General features: G+C 46.2%; 1 protein-coding gene across 1 annotated transcript in view; it reads left to right on the top strand.

The window, feature by feature from the left end:
- USP3 (ubiquitin specific peptidase 3) overlaps positions 1-23393 on the top strand; it is a 144847-nt gene that overhangs the window by 15071 nt on the left and 106383 nt on the right. The window contains exon 3 of the mRNA XM_045810795.2: positions 407-646. The gene's annotated coding sequence lies outside the window, so the exon portion shown is untranslated. The remainder of the gene's footprint in view (positions 1-406; positions 647-23393) is intronic.

The raw sequence follows: 23393 nt of genomic DNA, 5'->3' as shown, positions 1-23393 counted from the left end.
ATAACACTGCCTGGTACATAGTAGACCCACCATACATATTTGTTGAAAGGATAAATGAGTAGAAAGCATCCTTGTTGATGTAGGAGGGTGTTAAGTTTTTTGATGGTCTCGGTGTTAGATTTTTCCATTTGATGAAAGTTGTTGACTGTCTTTTGTCTCCAGGGCATTAGTGTTATGGAAAGTGGCAGACAGAGCCGGATTTGAATCTGGCTCTGCTACTTACCACTCAAGTACCCTGAGGCAAATTGCCCATCCTCACTGAGCACACGTGGAAAATGAGCACACACGTCTGAATTACAGGGGTGCTGTGAGGCACAGATGAAAAGCAGCCACAGAGCCAGGCGCGTGGGGCGGGGGGGCTCTGCTGGTGTCTGTTCCTCAATCCCCTGTATCTCCGCATTCTCAGGTAGCGGGATACCAGGATCAATCCGCTGACTCCCTCCTTGGCCCTGAGAAGGGCCTCGCTGGCCAGGGGAAGAGTCAGACATATCAACAGTCAACCAGTGACCGATGTTAACACCAGAAACGAGACCGTGACATCATATATGACCGCTGCGATGGACACGGCATCGCCTGTGGGATTCTCCCGCCAAATCGGCACAACGTGAACCCATCGTGAGGAAACGAACGACAAACCTAAAATGAGGTACTTTCTATAAAATAACTGGCCTAGACACTTCAAAAATGTCAATTGTCATAAAAGACAAAAAAAAAGGAAATCTTCTAGATTAAACATTGAGACACATAACTAAATGCAGTGCATGACCTAGGACTTTCCTTTATTATAAAGGACTTCATTGGGGTAATTTGTGAAATCTGAGTGAGAGCTGTATATCAGGTGATAATTGATAGCAAAGTTAATTTCCTAATTTTGGTAATTGTTCTGTGATTAGATAAGAGAATGTCCTTGATTTTAGAAAATATACTCATTGAAGAAGTAGAGGGGTATAATGTCTGCAAGTAACTCACAGTTTGGAAGAAATAAAATCATACATCCAGATGGATGGATGGATGGATGGATAGACAGGTAGATATAGAGAAATAAAGGCAAATATGGCAAAACATTAATATTTAGGGACCTGGGTGAGCAACGTATGAGAATTCTTTGTACTCTTCCTGCAATTTTTCTTTAAGCCTGAAATTATGTCAAATAACATTACTAAAAAATTTTAAGCAATAGTAGAGCCAAACCTAGAAGGAAATGAGGAATTCTGGGGTTGGAAGGGAGGAAAAGGGAATTCCAGGCCAAGTGAAGACTTAGGAAAACATTCAGGAAGCCCCTCGAGCCTGGTGGGCCCATTTTGCAGAAAGCTGCATCTGAGCAGGTCCTGGAATGAGGTGTCGGGGCGCTCCAGGCAGACAACAGGAGGAAGGCCTTTCAGTCAGTGGCCAGGAAGTGTGAGAGAACAGGGCGCTGGCAGGCAGGAGTTAGGTGTGGCCGAGGCCCTGGCAGGAAAGCTGGGTGTGTAGGTTGGGGCAGAACTGCAAAGGAATATGAATGCCCTGCACAGGCTGGGACTTTATCCCGTAAGCAGGGAGGGAATGATGAGAATGGATGTCCTGCACAGTGGGGAGGAGGAATGGGGGAAGAGCAGGACACGAGCCAGGGAGTCCCGGCATGACTGCAGCACTTGGAGGTGAAAGGTGTCGGGGCCTGAACTGCCCGTTTGCCCAGCTACTCAAAAGTAGAGTGTTACCATGAAACCTTTCATAAGCCCACATGGTGTAAAGTGAAGCAGCGGTCACCATTAATTTATATGGGAAAAAAACTGTGAGCATCCCCAGACCCCCAAAATAAGCTCTCTTAGGCCTTTCTTAGGACACATCTTGCTAACAGAAGCATAACATAAATCAAGATAACCCAGATGGTCACAGGCACAGTTCAAAGCTGTGGCGCTTGCTGCGGAGATGCTGAGTGCAGTTCCCCGGGAAGGAGCTAGGTGGCGCCACTCCCAGTGCTCGGGTGCGCGTTGCCTCTATAATGGCTGGTGCAGAAAAAACTACACGCTAGTCTCACTTTTCGCATTTTTTTTCATAAAAGTGAAAATCCTCTTTGGATCTCTTTTGGTTTGTGAAAATAGATACTAATGTAGGTCTTCGTTAAAAGCAAAGCAGTGTAACACAAACTTTCAAAAACCGGGGATACCTGTGATGGCTTCCGGCCAGAACTAGAAAGGTCGTATTTATGTTTAGGTCTCCGGAGGGCAAACTGGAATCCCATTTTGGTGCTCTGATTCCAGTTTGCTCTGCACTGCAGAGGCCACAGGACTCCCCTCCAGGGTGAAGCAAACATGGACATGTGGACATTCAGGGATGGAGGGCCACTAGCCATCTCATCCTAAAAGGCCTTTGCTGAATCCAGAAAACCACCTACATTCCCTGTCCCAGCCAACTTGGTCTCTTACAAACCCCACAGTGCCTGACTTCCCAAGGTTTCAATGTGTTGTGCATGAGGGTACTGTGGCCACTCCTGCCACGTTTCCACCCAAGAGGGTAAAGACCTGGTCACAGATTCGACTCCTTTTATTGCACAACAGTTGGACATCTTCAAATCAAGTCGAGTCAGTTCATTCATGTAACACTCCGCAAATATTTGCCTGGTGCTACTGTGTACTTAAGGGACTTAACCAAAAGGAAAAAGGAAAGTGGGTAGGGTGAGAAAACAGCTAGGTTGTATTAGGACAAGAGTGGTTTTTCCTGTCCGGTTTTCACTCAGTGTATGCAAATTAGATTGGGATTTGTTTTGCCTTAAACTTGAAAGGAATTGTTATCTTTAAGTCATTCCTTGCTTGGCGACGAGATAGGAAATAGCACTCTGCACAGCATATCGAGAACGCCTGTGGAGCAAATGATCCGTATACGGCCTGAAGATCTTCCTTAGATGCATCTAGAATCCTTACTCACCCAGGAGCTTCTCCGTCCTCGCGGTGGTTGTGATGGTCATGATGATAATGAGCAGGACTGTGCGCCAGGCCCTCTGCTTTCCGTGCGTTCTCTCTACACCTAACCGCCTAATCGCACAAGTTGGGTGTTCTACACTTGAGGAAGTCGGGGTTCATTGAGGTTGACGGATTTGTCCAAGGCTGCACTGCCATGTAGGGGCAGAGCCAGGATCTGAATTCAGGTCTTCTTGTGTCTAAAGCTCATGACCATTCCACTGTCTTGCCATCTCCCACCAGTTCAACATGGGAAGGGAAGTTCAGCTAAATTAACAGAAGTATCTGCTAAGTTGGTGGGCCTCAAACTTTAGCACACCCCAGGGGCACCGGGAGGGCTTCATAGAATACAGATGGGTGGGTTCACCCCCCCCCCCCCGGGAGCTTCTGATTCAGTAGGTCTGGGGTGGGGCCCGCAGATCTGTGTTTCCGACCAACCCAGGAGCTCCTGGTGTTGCTGCCGTGGGACCGTCGGAACCAGTGCTCTGAAGGACAGTCTTAAGGTGACTGCATTGGCTTCCTTGCTTGCAGTTTTCAGTTTGGCATCTCCAAAGTCTGTTTCACTCCCGTGAAGAGCAGGGTGGGGGCAAGTGCTGGCTCAGTTCTTCCCCTCTGTTTTCGTGGAAGCCTGTGGTTTGAGACTGCAGGCTCCGTGCCCAGAGAGCGCAGAGGGTTCCCAGCTCCGCCGTTTGCTCCCAGCACAGGCTCATCTACTCTCAGGTAGCTGCCCTCCCCCTGAGCCAGCGTCAAACCCAGGCCCCCCTGGACTCTCACTCACTTGCTGCTTCTCTGTGGACTGAATCTGCTTTCACCTACTTCTCCGAGTATGATTTGCAAACGCTGAGGGCCTACAACACCCTCTTGTGGGCTGCGGGGGACTTAGGGCTGGGAGTAAGAAATCTGTTTCAGGATAATGTGGGACACAGGTTATCTGTCACCTGAGATCCTTGTTCCTCTGGGAAGATAAACTTTCTGGCAGCTGCACGACCTTCCCAAGTTATAGTTTAACGTGGGAACATGTGTTTCAAAGGCTCATGAACTTTTAGTCTTGGAAGAGATCTTAGCGGAAGAGGAGAGGAAGGAAACTCAAACTTAGAATATGCCATGTGTCAGGCGCAAGGCCAGAGGCTTAATATGTGTCATAGTATTTACTTTTCATCACGACCCTAGGAGTTGAGGGCGGGTGTCTTTTGATACCCACATTCAGAAGAGAAAATGCAGATTTGCAGAAACTCGGCGACCAGCCCCTCCCATGTGGCTCTTAAGCAGCTCAGCCGGGTTCTGCCCCGGGTTCTGCCCCAGGTTCTGCCCCAGGTCTGCCCCTGCCCTTCCCTCTACTGCTCTCCCGTCCGTCCGTTCACAACAGACGTTCTGTCCGACTTCAGTATAAAGCGATTGAGCTTTGGGCCACACATGAGGTCCAACGCCTGCCTTCATGAGACAAAACCTGGGTCAGTCACGTACTGGTCGGTGCTGGGGCAGCGGTGACAGGTCCGGTTTGAGAAGCTGCCCTGCTGGTAGGAAAGGCGTCATGGTCAAGTGCTGGGTGAGCAAGTGGGAAGCGCCAGGAATTTCAAAGAGTTGGTTGCAAGAGCTACTTGGGGGCAGGCAAAGGCAAACAGGATCACAGGGGTCTCGGGGGACCGTGTAGCAGCCAGCAGGGGGCCTCAACTCAGGCAGAACTGCTCTGTTCCACAGAGTCAGGTGCCGGCCTCCCCGGCCGGGCTGTGGACCTGTGTGAAGGCAGCTCCCCTGCTTGGCACAACTGTCGAGTGCCTGCCTTTGAGCCCAGCATTGGGCAAGGTCATGAGGCTACACCTTTTTTTTTTTTTTAATAAAATAAAGTCACCAACGAGCTCATAGTTTAGGAACAGGTACAAGCAACTAACTAAACCCAGACAGAGAAATATTAATTTTAATATAGTACCTTATAGTTTAGAGAGCCTGTTCACATATGCACACCATGTCCAGTGACCCTCACAGGGACACTAGCATGGGGGAGAGAGGAAGGGTGATGTGCTAAGCATTCTGTCCTTCCACACCCGATATCTCAGGGACCCTTGACACACCCTGTGGGGCACACAGAGGAGGGAGTGGAAGTTGAGCTGGGCTTGGAAGGATAGGTAGGAGTTCTATATGCAGAAAAGAAGAAGGGGAGGTTCCGGCAGGTGGAGGGAACACTGCCATTTCTTACGTTGTGTTTTCGGTGTTGTAGGCACTGAAGCCTTAGCTGGGGGGAGAGAGGCTGCAGACAGTCTCTTGGCCTCTTCCGTTCCCATCTGAAAAGCTCTAATTTTTTTTTTTACATCTGTCTTCCTGTGACAACTCCCTCCAGAAGAGCCAGGATGTCTAACGTGTTGGCGAATGGGCGTCTTGGGGGCTGGTGGGTGTGCTTTCAGCTGACAAGGGCCGGCTTGGGGATAAAAGTTAAAGAGACGTATTATTTTCTCTCTCTGCCATCCATTTTTCCTCAATGACTCTTTTCCTCGAGTCCGTCATGAGGTGATCTTGACAGACGAGGGACAAACCAGGGAGGAGCCATAAACCATGGGTGTCATCTGTCCTTGTTGAGTCAGTGAAAGAAAATGTTAGCCTGGAATCAATGAAAACATGAGCCTGAAGCCAGAAAGGGAGGAGATTTAAATGTGTCTCTGAACCAGTGGCGAGTGAGAAAGCAAGTCCTGGACTGGAATTGAGCAGACTGGCTTCACCTTAGCAGCTGGGGAACCAGGGGCTGGGAGGACGGAGGAAAGGACTCTCAAAAGGAAGCAGACACATTAGCTGGATTAGGGGAGGAGGGAAGATAACATTAGGCCGCCGGGGTGGTCACCCAGCCTAACTAGCTCCAAGAGGAAAAACCATTCCTCTGCCCCAAGCAAAGGTGGCTGCCCCTCTGGGGGTCCTCCGTGGTGGGGCCAGGCTCAGCGCGGCCCGAGGAAACCTTTCGGGTAGCATGTGCACTGAGACTGCCTCTTCAGTGGACCCTGGGCTGAACAGGTGGGGAAGCTGCCCTCCCGCTCCCCAGCAGCACCTGGATGAGGCTGTGGCCAGGAGCCAGACGGCATGACTCAGGCAGGGGAAGCCCCAGCAGAGTCACCGTGAACCAGTTATGCGGCCTCCTAATGCCGTCAACAGGCACTCATTTGTCTCCTCTCCACACCACCCCTTCCTCAGGACCAGGAGGAGGAAGGATATTGAAACGGTCAGCTGCACAGTGACAGATTTTAGTAACCAGTTGGAACTACAAGCCAGTAAAACCTTACAGGGACCTAAGTAAGTTGCTTGCTGTAAGCCCATGGAGGGATCCAGGCCAAGAAGGGTTAATGCAATTACCGCAATAAAGCTAGTTTCATGTTTGCCCACGTCAGGGTGACTAGGAAAACAAATCCAGCAGACTTGCTTTATCCCCCCACCCCCAACAACCCTTGGGGATGTTTTGTTTGTTTTGTTTTAATTGAGGTGAAATGCCCATAACATAGAATTAACTATCATAAGGCGTACGAATCAGCAGCATTAGAACGTGGGCAACGTTGTGCAACCACGACCTTTAGCAAGTTCCAAAGCATTTTCATCACCCCTTGGGGTTGTTTTTATGCCCTTTGTATAGATAAGATATTAAGGTCAGGAAAGAAAAGTGACTGATTCGAGTTCATCAATGTCACACTTGAACCCAGATCCTCTTGTTCCCTTGGAAGGAGGGGACGTTTGTCTTCAGACTTTGGTAACAGCCTCTGAACTGACTTCCTGTCCTCTTGTCTCCCTTCCCTCCACTTGTCTTATACACAATTAGTAGATTCATCTCCTACAACAAGGCTCTGACAGCATCGTTCCCCTCCTGGGCCTCCCAAAGAGTCCCCTTGGCATCGAAATGATGGCCAAGCGCCTTTACCGCTTTAACCTTTATGTCGATGGAATCACCCAGCAACCTGTAAGTGCTCACGCATTCTTGGCAGCAACCCTGGGACGGGAGGCTGATCCCAGCACAACTCCTTCCTTTATCTTGTCCATCAGCTGCCAGCCTGCCTGCATTTGCCCTTTGGATTTCTTCGTTTCGGACATCAGTGCTGGCTCCGAAAACAATAAGAAACACATATCAAGTTCTCTGAGTGTTGCCATCAGAGGCCCCTTCCCTTGACTTCAGGGCAAGGACAGGAACCTCCCACCCCTCCACTTTGGTTGGCTGAATTATTTTAAGGTCAAATAATGAATGCAAGGTAGACTTTACATATGTTGATGGCAATAAGCGTGTTAGTTGAAAAAATGTTCATGGCGTATTGTGAGATGACAAAAGGGAAAATTCTATATATAATATCATTGTTTCAAAAAATATATATCTATAGAAAGAGAGAGAACGCATATATGTCCTGAACTCATGCATATATTTGCATAAGAAAAAAGCCTGAAAAGATATACTCCAAAATGTTAATGATGCTTCTCTCTGGCTGGTGTAATATGGAGTGATTTTAATCTTTTCCTTTTGCTTATTTTCACATTTACTAAGTTTTTCATATAAAAACATGGCCTGCATAAGAAAAAGAATACTGACGGGGAAAAGCATTCCTGTAATACTTGGGCTACCCACCTCAACATGGCTTATACCACAACTGATTCATATGCATCTGCTTTGCCCTCACCTGGGGGACATGGCTCTCATCTCATTCATTTTGTCTTCTCTACGACAACTCCGTGACACGCTCAAGAATTAATGAGCTAGCTAACGAGTGGACTCAGGCTCTCCTCTCTCGAACCCCGCCTGAGTGACAGGGCTGGTGTTAAATCTCTGATCAAACCCCCTCCGGCAGGCCTCCGGGAGGTAAAGCTGCTGACACTTCCCAGCCCTGTGGGTGCCTGAGGTTTCCTGCCAGGCCGTGGTGCCAATGAGCAAAAGGGGCAAAGCGGCAGCCACAGGCATGCACAACCCCCTCATCTGTGTCCTGCATTCACTAGACCAAGGTCGGAGGGAGAAAAAGCAAGTCTGCATGAGGTGGGAAACAAAGGCAAAAGAAAAAAAATGTCCTTACCACGTACAGCCCATTGACAGGTCCTTGAAACGGGCGATCTTCCTCTGGGAGCTCAGCTGCCTGGGTGTTGACACTTTGCTAAGGGCAAAAGGCAATCTTAGCCTAACATTATCCCGACCCCCCAGGATCCTGCAAGTCTACTTTAAACATATAGAGAGTCCTTTGGAAACTTCCTTTGTCTGTACCCCCCAAGGTAGATGTTGGCAGTCATCCTCCAAGCATATGGCCCGCCGACAGTCATCTGAAGGCTCTCGTGACTGAGGTTTGATTAGACAGTAATAAATGACCTTTTCCTAACGGGAGCTATATCCCCTCCAGGTCCTGGAAACCTTGCTTCCAAAATACCTCGGAGGCTTGTGCTCGCCCTAAGCCCCTCCCAGCTTGCAAGTATAGCGTCAGTCACCCGCCCCAACCCCAGTGCCGCTCTTTCTGTCCACGGGTCCTGTCTCTGTGCTTTAATTAAACCACCTTCTTGCACCGAAGACGTCTCAAGAAATCTCCTTCTTGACCGTTCGCCCCAAACCCCAACATTTCCACATCGTGTAGACCCAGCAACTCTCTTGTGCTTGTGGGTTTCTTCTCTACATGCTTTCATTACCGTAAGGCAGATGTTCCATTGCCAGGGCAGATGTTCCATTGCCAGGGCAACCAGGAGGGGAATACGCACAGAGCAGCCTCCACCTCGACCTTACCTCTATTTTGTTAAACTCCCACTGGGTTCTGAGCTCACTTCACATTTGTGGTTGCAAGAATGTAAACGTTCTTCGGTTCTGCTGGGGGTTTTCTTCATCTTGTTTTGTCTTGCTTTATAAGGCCTGGCTGACATGTAGAGTTTCTTCTGCAACTAACCAACTTAACTCCTTTTATTTTTACCAGCTAACCTTGATACCTTTCACTCCTCCCCTACTGTCTTGTGATCAGTATCGCTCACTCAAAATAGATGAATGTGTATTTTCAATACAGGAAAAACTAACCAGAATGTCAGAATGGGAAATGTGGAAATTTCCAGTGGAGGGAATGCTGCAGAGAAGAGCGTTAACTATTTGATTTTGCATTTCGTCCCCTGGGTTTTCCTTTCCTGCTCCATAGCAGCACAGACACACGTTTCTAACCTCCACTGGCGGAGCAGCTCTCTGTGGCATGGCCTGTGTAGGGGGAACCATGAGTTCTCCCTCTCCCCGGTACGATCAGAGGTCTCAGCATGATGGGCAGAGACCTAGACTCCTCGGTCATAATGAAACTCATGTGGCCTGCAGTTCCCTCACATTCCATCTCTTGTCCCTGTTCACGTGGCTATGGGGTAGACTCCACTTCTGGAACTATGTCCCAAACAAAGTTGTTTTCTGGAGAGCTGAGCTTCGACCGTCTAAACACACAGTCTCACCCACTACCTGGCACTTAATTGTTGAAAGGAATCAAACCTAATGAAATAAAATCAAACCAGATTGAACTGGGAGACCAAAAACTAGCCTTGCAAATAAGGGCCACTGGCCCCTTAAACGCAGCCGGGCTGAAGCCGCAGTGTCTGCAAGGAGGCAGGCACCGCACAGGGCTCGTTCTGGTAGTTCGGGAGGGTTCTCTTCTTACTCAGCTCGTTGCTCTGTGGTTCCACTCTGGTTTCTCAGTCGCTGCCTGTGGTAAACGATGGGCTTTGAATCAAGTCAAGAGTGTGAGCCTCTGAGAGAATCTGGGTATGAGCTCAGCCCGGGTGTGAATGAGGAGAAACAGGGGAGGGAAAGGGGGGAGGAAGGGAAGCCTCATCCACAGTCAGTGAGAGAAAAATGTAACTCAGAAACAGGAGAGAATTCGTGATATGAAACGGTCCCTCCCTCTCTGGAGAGGTCCCAAACACGAAAGTAGCCAAGAACAGCCAAGCCCAGAGAGGTCTATCCGGCCGCTTCGGGCTGCAGCCTGACCCTGCAGCCAGGGCCGGGCGGGAAGGAGGAAAGTCAGCCACTGTGCGAGGGGATGCAGGTGGTTTTCGGGACAAATCTGGGACATAGACGTTATTCCCATTCTACAGAAGGGGAATCTGGCCCAGAAGGTTTAGGCAGTGTAATGGACAGGATATCACCTTCGGAGGCAGAACTGGCTTCTAATCTCACAGGCGTTGGGTAACTACTTCGCCTCCCTGAGCCTCACCTGGGACTGGGAGACACGCATGCCCACCCCACGGAGTTGTTGTGAGCGTTACATTCAAGTAAAAAAACGCTGCACAGAAAACAAGAGCCTGACACATCAGAGGTGCGTTTTCCCGAGTGTGCCTCCTCTTGCTCCTTGCCCAAAGTCAAGCAGCTGGCAGGCCACCAGGTCACAAACTCAGGTCACCCATCCCCCTGGGGTAAGGTGGGGACCTCGCTTTTGGGCAGGATCTGCATGCCTCCTCAGGTCTCCCTGTGCACACCCAGGGACTGGCAGCTGGAAGGATGCCCCCAGACCTGCGGAGGAGAGAGGGAGGGGGTCCTGCGTGCTCCCAGCCAGCTCTTCCTCACACACATCTCTCCTCCACCCAGCTTCACTCCCCAGCCTGGGGCTGCGCTCGCTTGATTTCAGGTGACCTACCCTTAGCATGCGGAGAAGAGACAGTTCTGTCCTGTGAGCCCACTCTAGCCCCAAGTCTGACCGCAACCTCCCCCCCCAACCAGTCTGGCCACTTCAGCCTCTGTGTTAATACCATTTGCCCCCTCCTTTCTCCCTTCCCCCCTCAGAACCCACCATCTTTCCCATGGAGGCAAAATGTTTGCGGCCTCCTCTGGGAATGCTTCCATCACACTGTCAGCAGCAAATAACTCTGCCCGGCCCTGCTCACTTACTTGTGACCCCCTTACAGCGTCTGTCACCTCCTGCCCTGCAACCCAGAAGTTAGGCTAAGACTCGGCCAGGGGACTTGAACTCCACTCCCCAGGAAGGAAGGCCCCTGTCTCCTTTTCCCTTCAGTGGTTTCTGTCCTGCCTCCTCCCCCAGGTAGGCACTGCCACTTGGGGAGAGGTCAGCAGGGGACCTTCCAGTTTGCATCTGACCAGCTGGATGAGGTGAGAAAGGAGGAGGAAACCATTTGGCATCCACTTGCTCCAACCCAGCTTTGCCAACCATTAAGACCTTTAGCCCTGGGTCAATTTCTCAGTTGGTTGAAATCCAAAGGGAAGAGGAGCAGAATTTCGGCTCGGATGTCAGCGGCAGACTGGGAGCCCCGTGGGGTCAGAAACTCTTGCTTTCTTATTTTCAGTAGATAAAAAAAATTACATAATACACAAAAAAGAAAAATGCAGCACATCTGTACCTTATAAGGCACAATAATAAACACTCTGCTTGAAGTTAGTCCAAACTGTCTCCTCCCATCTGTCCCCTGCCTCCTCTCAAAAGGTAACCACTATCCTATACTTCAAGCTTAAAATTGCCCTCTAGTTTTTGTTATCAGTTTTAGCAAATATGTATGCATTTCTGAGTTGTATATATTTTAACTGTGCTGGGTTTGGAGGGGAAAGTTCAACATAAGTAATATCAAACTGAATTTGATCTCCGGCAGTTGTGAGATTAAACACTTACGGATGGATGGGCACCTGCCCTGCCACTCAGCATTTTCACCCCTGGGTATGTCCCCTCGTGCAGAGCTTCCCAGCTTTTTGGTTTCAGGACTCTTCTATGCTCTTAACAATTATTGAAAGATCTCATCCCAAAGGACTTTTGTTTCTGTGGGGGTTAAAAATTTTTTTACTTAGTAATTCATCACTTACATATTATGGGGGGTTGTATCTCTTGATATTTGCTAATTAGAAATTAAAACTGAAATTTTTTAAATTAATTTTATTAATTTTAAGTTACACTCATTCCATGTTAACATTTTATGAAAAAGAATGGTATATACTTTAGGGAGATGAGTGGCATTGTTGTACATTTTACAAATCTCTATATTGTCTGGCTTAAAAAAAGACAACCTCACACAGATCCATAGTGAGAAAAGGTAGGAGTATTTTAAACAGCCGTTTCTGATCATTGCGGATCTATTGTGCGACCTCTGGAAACCTGCACTGCATATGCCGGACAGAGTGAGAGGGAGAATTATTATGAAAGTCATTTTGACCTCATGGTCCCCCAAAATGGTCAGAGGGACCCCTGTGGATCCTTGGATCACGCTTTGAGAACGGTGGTTTCAGTGAAACATAAACATGTCTACCGGGAGGAATGCGATAGATTGTTCATTGCAGTATTGTTTGTAATAGAAAAAAAATGGAAACAGGCCAATTATCACCTATCAGCAGGAGAATGAATAAATGAATTGTGGTTCATTCACACAATGGAATATTTTCCAGCAGTAAAAATAAAGCCTCTTTCCCCCATCTTTGTACATGGGAAGTCTATGTATTAAGAGTTCTTGCATTTTGACTGAGTCGCTCATTTGATTGGTGTAGACAAGATTGTCAAATGAGGCCTTGCACAAAGTAGGTATTTAAGAGAAGGACAAATGAATGAACAGGCCAAAGGCTGTGAATGGAGAGGCAAAGCCAGAGTCACCTAACTTCCTGTTGTGACTTTTCGCATGTTAAATTCTCAGGCTGAAGCCTTTTTATTTTCTGAAGCACTTAATTTCAGACTGATGATTAAAAGCTAACTTCCTGTTTTAAAATGATGTTTATGTCACCGCAAAATATTTGCAAACAGCAGGACTTAATAAACACAAGCTTACAGAGAGTTCAGCACATTTACAGAAGATCTTCCCTCTGGAAGTTTGAGAGCCCAGAGCTAGAACAAGGACATTTTGTGTTTAAAACCGAGTCTTCTTGCTGGAATAAAACCATTTCAAAGCAAAATCTTCCCACACATCTGATCCCCAGTTAAAAGGAAAGAAGGAACAATTGAGAGCTTTATAGAGGCCAAACAGGCCCCTGAAATAATCCTCATCAGCACAAAATCCTAAAGGTTGTAGGGAAGTAGACCCAAGATTCCTATGAATGGAATTGTTTCCCAAAGGGCTCCCTGCGCCACCATCCACATCCCTCAACCCCCCCCCCCCAACGGGTTCTGTACAAGGTACTCCTTCAGATTATAGGTGCAGGCTGTAGCATTCAGGGGCCAGAGACTAAAGGAGGAGTAAAGGATACTAATATTAGTAATTAAGAGTACAGTGATACCTCATGTGTCTAAAGGCTCTTGCCCAGCAAACTCACTGGTCTTGAACATAGAGCTTCCACATAGTAGTACTTTAATATTGTTTGAGATATAAAAAAACCAATTTTTTTCCCCAGAAGATTTTCCCATTTTGTATTGTCCCCGTGTTGCCAGTGCCATCACCGCTCCACACACACTTCCCTAGTTTCACGTCCAAAGAGCAGGTCGCTAGATAGTACCCACTGTGCAGGAGACTGGAGGCCCCAGGGAAAAAGGCTTAAGAGATTGACAGTTGAGGGGCGCCTAAATAAACAGTGGGGCTTCTGCCTTGTTATCCGCCTGAAGCCTTTTTATCAGCACCCCTATTCTGTCTCTCTCTCTCTCACACACACATTTTCCAACCAGCTTTTTGACGTGCTTCTCCTATGTCAGTATAAATAAGCAAAAATCACCTACTTCAGGAAAAGTCTCGAAAAGCAGCTAAAATGAAACAACTCAGAGAAAACAGAGATGGAAAAGAGGAGAAAAATGTATTCATTCTATAGTTAATCTTCAAGAAGAGATGAAAAATAATGTACCCATGAAACAAAAAAGGAGCATTTGGAAAGCAATAAAGTGCCCTTGGACTTAAAAATATGATAGCAGAAATGACAGCTCGGTCAAAGAGTCACACGATAGAATTTTAAAGATCTCCCAGAAAGTAAACAAATAAACAAAAAGCCTCATAACTTTTGGTTGAAATCAGACATTTAAGATGCATTTGCTTTATCCGCCAAAAGTTATTCAGGAAGCCTTGGTTTAGGAAATCAAGTTTTCAATATTTCCTGTTGAATCAACGTCTAGCTTCTTAGACCTGAAGGGACCCCACCCTACTTATCTTGCGTTTCGACTTCCAAGAGTTACTTCAAATGCAGGGGCATTCGAATGGATGATTCCATAAAATCAAATGCTGATTTCTGGTGAACAAATGAAGTGTTTCTGGCTAAGAAATAGGCAGATAAGCCAGTAGAGAAAACAGTCCGGAAACAGACCCAAGTATATATATGAATGTAACACTTAATAAAACTGCCATTTTAAAGGAGAAAGGAAGTGCTACTCAAGTGTGTGGGTATCCAGACAATTGACTCAACTGCATTTTCCATTTGGGAAAACTATTTAAATTACATTACTACTTCACTCCTTACTCCAAAATAAATTCCAGATGAATAAAAAACTCAGTGTAAACGATGAAGCCATAAAAGCATAAGAAGAAAACAAATGATTGTGTTTGTAATCTTGGAATCAAGAAGGCACGCCACGAAATACAGAAACTATAAAGGCAAGGATTGAGAAATTTGAGTATATAAAAAATTTTAAATTTCTGAACAAGAATAAACATGTAAACAAAGGCAAAAACAGACCAATCAAATCATTACAACCTATATGATAGATAATTGGCTATTTTCCTTATGCAAAGAGTTCTTACAAATGAATAAGGAAAAAAAAAATCACCCAAATATATCAGTCAAGGTCCAGTTAGGAAAACAGAAACCATGCTAGGTAATTCAAACAGGGAAAATTAATGCATCTGGTCACACAGATGCTGGAGGGTTAAGAGACAATTGAGTAATACACTTGGAATTCATATGGTACACAGAGAGCTAATAGTGTTAATTTATAAAGAGTGCCTGAACCTGGAAAGACCAACAACTCCACATCAGGCCAAGTATATGAAAAGAAAACTCACAGATAAGAAAATACAAATGGGTTTTAAATACTTGAAAAGGCACTCAATCTCATTCATAAGAAAATAAATAAAAATTATAAATGAGATAATATATTTCATTTATCATTTTGGAAAGATCAAAAGCCATAAAAAAAAAACAAGTACTGACTTAGAGCCATCCAAAATAATTTAAGCAGAAAAACATGTTGCAGAATGGTGTGACCATTTGCTGTCCAAAAAAAGAGAGGAAAAGAATATGTATTTTTACTATATATATAAAATATGAGCACATATAATAAGCATTACATAAGTATAAATGCAGATGGGGCGCTTGGGTAGCTCAGTGGGTTAAGCATCTGACTCTTGATCTCAGCTCAGGTTTTTTTTTTTTTTAATATTTTATTTATTTATTTGAGAGTAAGAGCGAGTGCAGGAGTGGGGGAGGGGCAAAGGGAGAGGGAGAAGCAGGCTCCCAGCTGAGCAGGGTGCCCGATGTGGAGCTTGATCCCAGGACCCCGGGATCATGACCTGAGCCAAAGGCAGACTCTTTTTTTTTTTTTTTTTAAGATTTTATTTATTTATTCGACAGAGATAGAGACAGCCAGCGAGAGAGGGAACACAAGCAGGGGGAGTGGGAGAGGAAGAAGCAGGCTCATAGCGGAGGAGCCTGATGTGGGGCTCGATCCCATAACGCCGGGATCACGCCCTGAGCCGAAGGCAGACGCTTAACCGCTGTGCCACCCAGGCGCCCCCAAAGGCAGACTCTTTTTTTTTTTTTTTTTTAATAATGATTTTTTATTATATTACGTTAGTCACCATACAGTACATCCCCGGTTTTCGATGTAAGGCTCGATGATTCATTAGTTGTGTATAACACCCAGTGCACCATGCAATATGTGCCCTCTTTACTACCCATCACCAGTCTATCCCATTCCCCCACCCCCCTCCCCTCTGTAGCCCTCAGTTTGTTTCTCATAGTCCATAGTCTCTCATGTTTCATTCCCCCTTCTGATTACCCCCCCTTTCTTTATCCCTTTCTTCCCCTACTGATCATTCTAGTTCTTATGTTCCATAGATGAGAGAAATCATATGATAGTTGTCTTTCTCTGCTTGACTTATTTCACTAAGTATTATCTCCTCCAGTGCCGTCCATGTTGTACAAAGGCAGACTCTTAACCGACTAAGCCACCCAGACGCCCCTCAGCTCAGATCTTGATCTTAGGGTTGTGTGTTTAAGCCCCACGTTGTGCTCCATGCTGGGTATGGTGCCAACTTAAAAAGAATAAAAAGGACACCTGGGTGGCTCAGTCAGTTAAACATCTAACTCTTGGTTTTGGCTCAGGTCGTGACCTCAGGATTGTTGGATGGAGCCCCACCTTGGGCTCTGTGCTCAGCATGGAGTCTGCTTGAGAATCTCTCCCTCTCCCTCTGCCCCTCCCCCTGCTTGGCCCCACCCTAAAAACAAACAAATAATTACTATTTATTTATTTATTTTTAAGATTTTCTTTATTTATTTGACAGAGAGACAGCCAGCGAGAGAGGGAACAGAAGCAGGGGGAGTGGGAGAGGAAGAAGCAGGCTCCCAGCGGAAGAGGGAGCCCAATGCAGGGCTCGATCCCAGGACCCTGGGATCACGCCCTGAGCCAAAGGCAGATGCTTAACAACTGAGCTACCCAGGTGCCACACAAATAATTCCTTAAAAAAAAAAAAAAAAAATATATATATATATATACACACACACACATATACATATATATACATATATATGTGTATATATGTATATGTGTGTATTTTTTTTACACACATATATATATATACAATAATAGTCTCTGGAAAGATAGAGTGCTAATAGTTCTTTTTGTCTTTAGGAAGGGAACCTAAATAAACCTTATGTATTTGTATTGTGGCAAAATACACTTAAAATTTACTGTTTTTACCTATTTAAAAATGTACAATTCAGGGGTATTTAGTACATTCACAATGTTGTGCAACTATCCCCGCTATCTAGTTCCAGAATATTCTTATCGCCCAAAAAGAGATCCCATACTCACTAGCAGCCACTTGCCATTTCCGCCGTCGCCCAGACCCAGGCCACCACTAATTTGCAGATAAGAAATCTCTATGGATTTGCTGCTTCCGGATATTTCATATAAATGGAATGACATAATATGTGGCCCTATGTATCTGGCTTCTTTCAGTTAGCATAAAGTTTTCAAGGTCATCCAAGTAGTAGCATGTATCAGTACTTCATTTCCTTTTATGGCTGAATAATATTGCATGGTGTGGATAAGCCACATTTTGTTTATCTTTGTCACTTGATGACATTTGGGTGGTTTACCCATCTTGGCTTTTGTAAATAGTGCTGCTTTAAACATTTGCATAAAAGTTTTTGTTTGAACACCTGTTTTCAGTTTAGGGAAATATTTACCAAGGAATGGAATTGCTGGGTCATATGGTAATTACTGAAAACTCTGTAGTGACGTTTGAATGTCATCCCACGCGCATTTATTACCCAACCAAAAACGAACCGTTGTAACAAAAAATAAGTAGAGGCAAATACTTTGTTTTCTAATCAGAGTTCGGCAGCCCTGCGAAATCAGCACTGGATCAAGTGGCCTCACAAAGCCTAAAAGAAACTGAGGTGAAGGAAGTAAAATATAATCCAATTTTAAAACATGACTCATAAAGCCAGTAGGTCTTCAGGCTACAAATGCTCCCCATCATTAAATGTTCCGGCAGCGTGGAGCGTGGGAAGGCATGTGAGAATGTTTTCTAAATCCATTTTTAAAAAAAGTTAAAGCGGTAATTAAAGTCGACTTGGACCGTGTGATTAGGTTGGCTCGGTTCTCTCCGGGAGCCCCGGCTCCCTCCGCACCACCGATGTCCTCTAGGGGCGAGCCCAGGAGAAGCCCGAGTCCCCGGCACTGCTCTGGGCGCGCAGCCCACAAGAATTTCAGAATTCGTCCCGCAGAGCGTCTACAAAGGCAAGAAGAAGAAACACTGTGACAAAGAATCTAGTGCGGGGAGGACACTTGGAAGGCATATTTCTCAAGCCCTATATTTTTATAAACAAGGAGAATGAGACCCAGAGCGGTTGCTGATGGTCGTAGAGACTTCAAACACCAAGTCTGGAGAGCTCTGCTATGCTAAGGGCCTAGTGTGGGGAGAGTGGTTTTTCAGGTCCCATAGAACTGAGTTCGGATCCCTCCTGCTAACCTCCTCTAGTCCCCCTCCACCCAGTTGTGGCCAGTTACTTAACCTTTCTGAGGCTTTTTCATTATCTGTATAATGGGGATAATAACATCTAGGTAATGATGAAAGGAAGAACCGTACCTTTAGGATCTTTCGTATGCTTGGAGCATTGTTGGTTCTCAGTAAGTATCTGCCCTGTGAATGAATGTGTCCCTCCTCTAGCCCTCTAAATAGCAACGGTTGCACTGCTGGAATAATTTTATTCTTTATTATTTTATTTTATTATTTATTATTTAATAAATAATACTGATATTTCAGGCAGTATCTTACGGGCTTTCTCATATTCAGAAAGCAGACCCTGGGAGGGGAAGGCAAGGAGGGCTTGGGGTGGTCGCACCACTCCAGTCGGGGTGAAAAGCTACTTCAGGAAGCCTGAGCAGGCCCCGTTGCTGTCTTGCTTTGCTGTCAACACCTGGGGGCCTGCATCTCCGTCCATCAGAGGTCCCTGCAGCTCCCAGGCCCTGTGTTCTCTGCCAGAAAAGTGGGGGGCCCCGTGAGGCAGACAGAGTCTCATCCCCCTTGGCCCAGTTCCTGCCTGCCCTCCCCCCTGTGCTCTGACAAAAGGACCGGTCTGGCTGTGTCAAGTAATACTAATCAGAGCATTTTATGAGAAGTGCTGTTCATGCCCAGCTACCCGGTGATCACGCATATCTTCAAGCACTCCAGAGTAACGTGGTGATACATTTTATTTTGCTTGCATTATGAAGTTGAGGTCATGTTTTTTCAGTCTTCATAATTTATACAGCACAAAATTTTTTGAAAATTAGGTAGTAAGTTATAATTCTCACAATTCTTTTTTTCGGGGGGGAGAGGAAGCAGGCCAGGGATGGGATTAAAATACACATTTTTCACTATTAAAAATATGGCCACAGTACACAAAATGCAGAAAATAGAGAAAAAGAAACTCTCCTATATTTGCCTCATTCCATTGCTGTTAATATTTTTCAGTGGATTTTAAAAACATTTTTTAAATGTACTTTTTACGTAAGTTACAGTCATGGTAACGTTTCTGATTTTAAAAACTTGGCCTTCTCAGTGCCTAGCAATGACATTCATTCATTCATCAAGCATTCCCTAAATGCCTACTCTGTGCCTGGCACTGGGGTACAAAAATGAATTAGACAGGGTCCTTGCTAGGATGTTGTTTCTTCTCCTGTCAGAGTATTTTCAGCTTGTTTATGCATCTGCTAAATGGTTCTATTCATGGGGGCGGGGAGAGGACACTGATGGACTGAAGGCAGAGTAGGGGAATGTATCTGGTGACAGCAAGGAAGAGCAAAGAGCCTGGTGTGGCCCGAGAAGTAGGTGCTCCAGTCAGTACTTGGGCTATGTGAATGACATCCCAGCATGCAGCGCACACACTTTCATTTAGTCCTTGTGGTTCAAAGTGGCTCTCAAATTGCATCTCCTTCTGCCTCCTTTATTCCAGGTTTTAAAAAAATGTTATCTGTGCAGATGTTATCCTCTTCAAATCGAAACAGGTCTTTATAGATCTCATTCCTCCCACTGTCCTCTATCCTCACTTTCCACTTAACTGAGAACCTGTCCATGACTTTGAGTTTTCCTCTTCTGGGCTGCTTACGTGGGTCTCTTCTTGGTCTGATTTCCCCAGTGTCTAGAACTATACCTGGTTTAATTAAGTGTTCAGTTAAAGATCTCTTGAATGAGGGAATGGATTTCCCCTTGTGAGTTTCATCAGTCCTTTTGACATCCTCCCTCCTTTTAGTTTTTTCATCTGTCATACCCATGCCAATTTCATTTACTTGGGGGTTTGTTTTGTTTTGTTGAACCCATATGACTTACTGTTAGTTTTTCATTCACTCTGTTCCTTTCCCTGGGAAAGGTGCCAGTGCTACCTCCCAGGGGTGTCTCATTACACACCAGCCTCCTTTGGACTTTAAGAGGCTGGAGATCTTTTAAGCAAGGAGGGAGGGAACGCCTGCCTGCCTGCCTAGCCAGCACTCAAAAGAGCAGGCTGAGCAAGCCAAAACTCTCATGCCTTGGACCTTCCCCAACTTCACCCCAAGATTCCATCTGAGTATGAATCTAGATACCATCAGCATATCACCCTATAGGAATGAGAAGCTACAAGTCAAGCAAGAAGTAAATAGGGGTTCCAATTTGAGATTAGAACAGGATTCACACTTTCTAGTCAAATCCAGATTTTCATCCATGTGGTGACACCTTCATCATGCCACACCAAAATGCCTTTATGGGGCTATTAGAAACAGAATAAAGACCCTGGACTAGGGGTGAGAAGACCTGGGTTCTCCCTCTGGTGATCTGATATCCTGCACATGGTGATCTGGCTTGGACTCTTTAGGTATCCGTTTCCTCACTCATCTGTAAAAGGGTGGGTTGGGCTAGAGGATCTCAAAAAGTTATTCAAGTGCCAAAAATCCCAGTCCAAGATCCTAACTCCAAAGGAAAGGCTGCCACGTGGCATTCAAATCCCCCCACAATGAGTATTTTGCAAACTAGTGTCACTACCAGCGCCAGTCCCACAACACTGTCCCATCACAGGGACCTAGGTTTCAGACAGGCTGGTGGAGATGGTGCACAGAAGCAAGGAGATCAGCTGACTGGAGGGAGCTCAGTGCTGAGAAGAGCTGATGGCCCTTCCCAAATTCTCAGGAGACTGCCATGCATCAGAACGCCCAGTTACTGTGTACTGAGAACCACAGCTGCCAGAGGATACTGCTCTGTTCCCACCCCACCCTTTCCATCCTACACTATACCCTGTCCCCCATCACCCCTGCCAGGATGCTGCTCCTGGAAACCAAGGTGAGATCAGAAGGCTGTTGAGTAAATGTGAGCGTCTCCATGATAGGAGGGGCTCCCTGGTTTCTCAGAGTCTTGCCCTCCTGGGCCTCTGTTCCCCACACCCCAGTGCCAGAGACACACTGGCCAAGTTCCTTTGAAAATGTTCTTTCTCCATGCTCCAAGGTGTCGTTCCTTTTCTCCAGTTACCCAGGCTCACATGAAGGTATGGAGATGGCTTTGGGAAGGGTTTCTTAGAGGGGCTCATGTACCATAAATGGCACTGGAGGGGCTGATTTCCTGGGCAGCGTCTTGCCTCTTTAGCTGGCGAGGGTGTAGCACACCTCTTACAGGGCCTGGGCTGCCGGTTTGAGGCCACCACCCCTTTCCTCCGAATCCTTCAGTCTTTGCCATCCCCTCTGTAAGCAAACCCAGTTTTCAAGGAAGTTATCTTCATCTTGCAATGCAAATATTCCAGCAGTGTTCTCCCCAGATATCCACTCCAGGGGGTCCATGGCAAAAGTAGGGCTTCAAAAGTGTGCAAAGGATGAAGGTGGGGACTCCTGTTTATTAGGGACCTACTTTACGAACGGCAAGAGTTCATGTTCTACACACATTATTTCAGTTGTTTCTCACCACCCAATGGGGTCGTCACTGTTACAGCCCCTATTTTATAGCTTTGGTCCTACAAGGTTCAAAGAGAGTAGGTCCAAGGTCACATGGTTGTTAGGCGGTAGAGGGGCATTCAAACTCAGTTCTGTCCTTTGCCAAAGCTAAAGCTCTGTCCGTCAAGTTGCTGTACTCACAGGCCAAACATTTATTGAGAACCTACTATATGCAAAACCCTGGGGCCATGATAAATGTGCAGATGAATGAGGAATGGGTAGCTCTTGCATTCCAGGGATGCAATTTCTAACTGTGAGGTGGTGTGAAGAATTCTATTCCAGAGCAAACTGAAATAAGTGCTATCTGTAAAGGACAAGCAGTGTCCATGGGAACTGGATGAAGTGGAGAGATCAATCGCACTGTGTCTGTGAGAGAGAGGGGGAGGGGATGGGAGAGGGAGAAAGGGAGGAGGGAAGGAGAAGAGAAGGGAAGGAAAGAGGGAAAGAGAGAGAAAAATATGAATAAGATGGATATTGGGAAGAATGTTTCTAGAAGATAGGCTTTGTGTTGTGCCTTAGTAGACTTCCCACAGACTGGGGTGAAATGGGCAGAGGAGACACGTTGAGCGAGAAGCCAGGACAAGAGCACTCAAGATTGCATCAGCAATTAGGCCCGCCCATGCAGGAGTGTGGACAGAAGCAAGACAGGTGCGTCAGCACCAAGGGTAGGGGAGCCTTGATGCCAGGGAAGGGTCTGGCTTGCTTCTGGGAGCAGTGGGGAGCTGCTGAAAGCTTCTGATAGAGCATAGGAAGAGATGACCAAAGTTTGTAGTGAGAGCTGGCCGTGGGAGGCAGAGATGAGGTCTTTGTGATTCCTCCCTTTGGCCACAGCCTGCTGCTAGGCTGGGCACTCAGTGGGGGACATAAAGAGGAGGATTGCTTACAGCAGTGGGAACTCCCTATCTTAGCATAGGCTAAGCATAAGACCCTAAAGGCCTGTGGGAGAGACTCAGAGGAGGGAGTGGCCTGATCTGGGGGTGGAGGGTGACCGTAGGAAACTCAGAGAGTCCTGAGGTGGGAGGAGATGGCGGACGTGGGTAAGGGGAATGGGAAAGGAAAAGCATTCTGGAGCGTGGTGAAGAAGTCTTTTCAACTCAGCCAAAGCAAAATAACGGCCTTCATCCCTTACAAATTCAAGCTCATTTCTGACTTTGAAAATCTTTTTTAAGGAAGTGCAGATGAGTTTTTCTCCTACGTGCAATAAAAACTCAATGAAATTAAGAACCCGATTGCCTGGGGGTTCAATCCACTGGAACCTTTGACTGAATTATAAGAAAAAGAGGTAAATGGCCACAGACAAGTTAATATCAGGATGTCAATCATAAAAACACCTACTGTGGATACCACAAGCAGAATCAGCAATGTAAGCAGATGACTCAGCCTGGGACCCATTTGAAGGGTGTGGGGGAAGCAACCCCACCTAAAAGTTTGCCCCACCCTATTAATGTCTTTAGAGGCCTTAAATTCTGAAGAACTTCTGGTGTCCTCCTCCATAAAGTATAAAAGGGGGAAATTACACATACGCTACAATTTAACTACATCCTCTGATTGCAAAATTCTTAACTTCATTAGCACTGATTGCGTGTGTGTGTGCGTGCACATGCGTGTGTGCCTTTCTTTTTCCCTGCTTTGAGGATTCCTTAACCAGCACTGTCCTCACTAGCTTATCACCATATCCAGCAGCCTACCATTATAAAGATGCTTGGGGGAGGGGTCTTGTTTAAAAATGTAAACATTTTTAAAAGTTCCCTATTGAGAAGGAGAAGATCTAACATTTCAAGGCAGCAGAGTGAAAGTGGGAAGCGTCAGGCTGGAGAGGTGGCCTGCGGGGCTGTGAGACTCTAAGCAATTTTCTTAGTCTCTCTGGGCCTGTTTCCTCATCTGTAAGATGGGGAGGAAGAGAAGAGTGGTAGAATCCCTCCGGGTTGTCCTGAGGTGAATCAAAAGA

This window comes from Ursus americanus, chromosome 28 (assembly GCF_024610735.1).
Source record: "Ursus americanus isolate L20-20 chromosome 28, mUrsAme1.1.p, whole genome shotgun sequence".
Lineage (NCBI taxonomy): Eukaryota > Metazoa > Chordata > Mammalia > Carnivora > Ursidae > Ursus > Ursus americanus.
The sequence above is the reverse complement of the archived record's forward strand: the minus strand, read 5'-3'. Positions and strand labels throughout refer to the sequence as shown.